The sequence below is a fragment of the Sapajus apella genome, unplaced genomic scaffold (assembly GCF_009761245.1).
Source record: "Sapajus apella isolate SASKATOON/1434 unplaced genomic scaffold, GSC_monkey_1.0 scaffold136, whole genome shotgun sequence".
Classification (NCBI taxonomy): domain Eukaryota; kingdom Metazoa; phylum Chordata; class Mammalia; order Primates; family Cebidae; genus Sapajus; species Sapajus apella.
The window spans coordinates 1,640,341-1,644,218 of record NW_022437076.1 but is presented as its reverse complement, the minus strand read 5'-3'; the positions used below and the strand labels follow the sequence as shown (position 1 = coordinate 1,644,218).

The 3,878-nt window shown below is 49.8% G+C and overlaps 1 non-coding gene across 1 annotated transcript; it reads left to right on the top strand.

Annotated features, from left to right (window-relative positions):
- The first annotated feature begins 3,504 nt into the window (after window positions 1-3,504).
- LOC116540174 lies at window positions 3,505-3,606 on the top strand. The gene has a single exon (XR_004264340.1). It is a non-coding gene; the product is annotated as a U6 spliceosomal RNA (small nuclear RNA).
- Window positions 3,607-3,878: the final 272 nt, after the last annotated feature.

Below are 3,878 nucleotides of genomic sequence, written 5' to 3'. Positions count from 1 at the left end.
ATATTGATAATTATTTTCACCTGTTATACTAGTAAAATTCAAAATTTGACATCACCCTGCATGGACCAGGCTAAAAACAAGCACTCAGCGGGCACAGTGGCTCACGCCTGTCATCCCAGCATAGAGGCTGAGGTGGGCAGATCACCTGAGGTCAGGAGTTCGAGACCAGCCTGACCAACATGGAGAAACCCTGTCTCTACTAAAAATACGGAATTAGCCAGGTGTGGTGGCACGCACCTGTGATCCCAGCTACTGGGGAGGCTGAGGCAGGAGAATCGCTTGAACACGGGAGGCGGAGGTTGTGGTGAGCCGAGATAACGCCATTGCACTCCAACCTGGGCAACAAGAGTGAAACTCCATCTCAAAAAAAAAAAGGAAAAACAAGCACTCTGAAACATTGTTGGTAGGGGGGTACGTTGACACTGTGCGTTAAGGGCAATTAGTATTTACCAAGATTACAAATGAAAATCCCAGTCCCAGAATTTTTTCCTATAAATATCCTTATACATGTGCATAATGACATTCATAGAAGGTTATCCATTACAGTGATGTCACGCCAAAAGATTGGAAACCAGCCAGATGTCCCACAGTAAAGGATTGGTTACGTGGTGGGACCTCCATCTGGTAGAATATTACACAGCTGTACCGAGAGAGTAAGGAAGCTTCTTTGTGTTTTATGGAAAGATCAGCAGGGTATGTTGTAACAAAAAAGGCTGGGCAGCGTGCTAGCATTTGGGTAAAAACAAAGAGGAAAGGGAAAAATAACATATTTCCATAGTAGCTTGTATAAATTCTCTAGAAGGATAACCAAGAAACTAAAAATAGAGGTTGAGGGATCTGGGAACTGAACAGATGATAAACAGGGTGGGAGGGAGACTTTTTAGGTCATGATTTTTTTTTTTTTTTTTTTTTGGTGAGACAGGAATCTCGTTCTGTCACCCAGGCTGGAGTGCAATGGCACAATCTCAGCTCACTGCAACCTCTGCATCCCAGGTTCAAAAAATTCTCCTGCCTCAGCCTCCCAAGTAGCTGGGACAACAGGCGCCCGCCACCATGCCCTGCGAATGTTTGTATTATTAGTAGAGACACGGTTTCACCATGCTGGCCAGGCTGGTCTCGAACTCCTGACCTCGCGATTTGCCTGCCTTGGCCTCCCAAAGTGCTGGGATTATAGGCATGATCTACCGCGCCCAGGTTTTTTGTTTTTGTTTGTTTGTTTGTTTGTTTTGAGATGCAGTCTCATTCTGTCACCCAGGCTGGAGTGCAGTGGCATGATCTCGGCTCACTGCAACCTCCTCCTCCCGGAGAATCAAGTGATCCTCCTGCCTCAGCCTCCTGAGTAGCTGGGATTACAGGCACCTGCCACCATACCCAGCTACTTTTTGTTTTTTTAGTGAAGAGGGGTTTCACCATGTTTGTCAGGCTGGTCTCAAACTCCTGACCTCCAGGGATCTACCTGCCTCTGCCTCCCACGATGCTGGGATTACAGGTGTGAACCACCATGCCAGGCCTAATTTGAGCTTTTAATCAATTGAGTTAACCCAGTGCAACACTCCTCAAAGATTAAAGATTGCATGTTAAGAACTTTGACTGCAAGCAAAATTTGGGAGAAAGTTAAAATGCACACAATTAAATACAAACAATATAAAACAGCCAAGGCCGGGCTCGGTGGCTCACGCCTGTTATTCCAGCACTTTAAAAGACCAAGGTGGGCGGATCACCTGAGGTCAGTGGTTCGAGACCAGCCTGGCCAACATGGGGAAACCCTGTCTCTACTAAAAATGGAAATATTAGCTGGTGTGGTGGTGTGTGCCTGTAGTCCCAGCTACTCGGGAGGCTGAGGAGGGAGAATTGCTTGAACCCAGGAGGCGGAGGTTGCGGTGAGCCGAGATCGTGCCACTGCACTCCAGCCTGGGCGACAGAGTGGGACTCCCTCTCACAAAATAAAAGCTGAGTACTTTCTAGACATAAATGCATTACAATCAAAATGGCGAAATAAGAAATACGGCCAGCAGGGAAATGGTTACAGGCGTTCACCCCTGCCTTCGTTCCTGCAAATGCTGCGCAGTGGTTTCGTGTTAGCGTCATGTCAGCCTTTATCCCAGGGCTCGAGGGCTGCTAAAAGCACCTGGCACTCTCCCTTCTCCACCTGCGCAGGAAGGGCAGCAGGATCAGCGATTTCCACCTGCTCATAAGCTAAATTGAAACTGGAGCTGTGCCTCTTTTTTTTTTTTTTTTTGAGACGGAGATTCGCTCTTGTTACCCAGGCTGGAGTGCAATGGCGTGATCTCGGCCCACCGCAACCTCCGCCTCCCGGGTTCAGGGAATTCTCCTGCCCCAGCCTCCTGAGCCGCTGGGATTACAGGCACGCACCACCATGCCCAGCTAATTTTTTGTAGTTTTAGTAGAGACGGGGTTTCACCATGTTGACCAGGATGGTCTCGATCTCTTGACCTCGTGATCCACCCGCCTCGGCCTCTCACAGTGTTGGGATTACAGGCTTGAGCCACCGCGCCTGGCCGGAGCTGTGCCTCTTAATATCACTTTTTTTGTGGATTTTTGGGCCTCAGTGGAGGTGGCCTGTGGTGACACTAATGTACCTGTTTGCTGATGAGGCCTCTGGAAAGGCTGCAAGCTCATTCATTTGCTGACTGCCTTCTGCCGTCCTCTGTGAGGGCTTCTGGGCTGCGGCACCCTAGGAAGCGCTAAGTCTCTGCCAAAGGGTCACTGAAATTGTGACACAAGGGCTCCCACCTGCTCTCTCCTCTGGCGTCGGATTTGACTCATCCTGGGCAGCAGCTGAGCAAGCCTCAGCTCGAAAGCTGTTTGCAAGGCTGTTTCCTCGACTCAAACCTCTCAAAACCTTCCTGCCAAGGACCCCTGAGCACTCCGCCGTCAGAGACACCCTCGGCCACCAAGAAGCACCCATTAGGAACACGCTGCCCACCTTCACCCTGGAGGAGATTTGCACGTGGCTGGTGTGCCAGGCAGATGGCAGAGTGGGGCTCACCCTCAGCTCCCTGAAAGTAAAGGAAGGAGGGTTAGCATCTGCAAAAACAGCCTCTTCTGCCTAGAGGGGAGAGAAACAGCGTGGAACAGGGACTCTGGCAAGCTTTTTGTTTGTTTCTGTTTTGAGACGTGGTCTTGGCCCTCCCCAAGGCTGGAGTGCAGAGACATGATCACAGATCCCTGCAGCCTCAAAAGCCTCAAACTCAGCCGGGCACAGGGGCTCACGCCTGTAACCCCAGCACTCTGGGAGACCAAAGGGGCGGTTCACTGAGGCCAGGAATTCGAGACCAGGCTGACCAACATGGCAAAACCCCATCTCTACTAAAAATACAAAATTAGCCTGGCATGATGGCACAGTTACTCGGGAGGCTCAGGCAGGAGGATTACTTGAACCCAGGTGGAGGTTGAAGTGAGCCAAGATCGTGCCACTGCACTCCAGCCTGGGCAACAAGAGCAAAACTTCGTCAAAAAAAAAAAAAAAAAAAAAAAAAGCCGTGCTCATTTTGGCAGCAGTATACTAAAATTGGAACAATACATAGAAAATTAGCATGGCCCCTAAAAAAAAAACAAAAGCTAGGTGTGGTGGCTCACGCCTGTAATCCCAACACTTTAGGAGGCCGAGGAGGGTGGATCACCTGAGTTCGGGGGTTGGAGACCAGCCTGACCAACAAGGTGAAACCCCGTCTCTACTAAAAGTACAAAAATTAGCCGGCTGTGGTGGTGCGCACCTGTAGTGCCAGATACTTGGGAGGTTGAGGCATGAGAATTGCTTTAACCCGGGAGGTGGAGGTTGCAGTGAGCCGAGATCACGCCACTGTGCTCCAGCCTGGGTGATAAAGCGAGACTCCGTCTCAAAAAAAAAAAAAAAC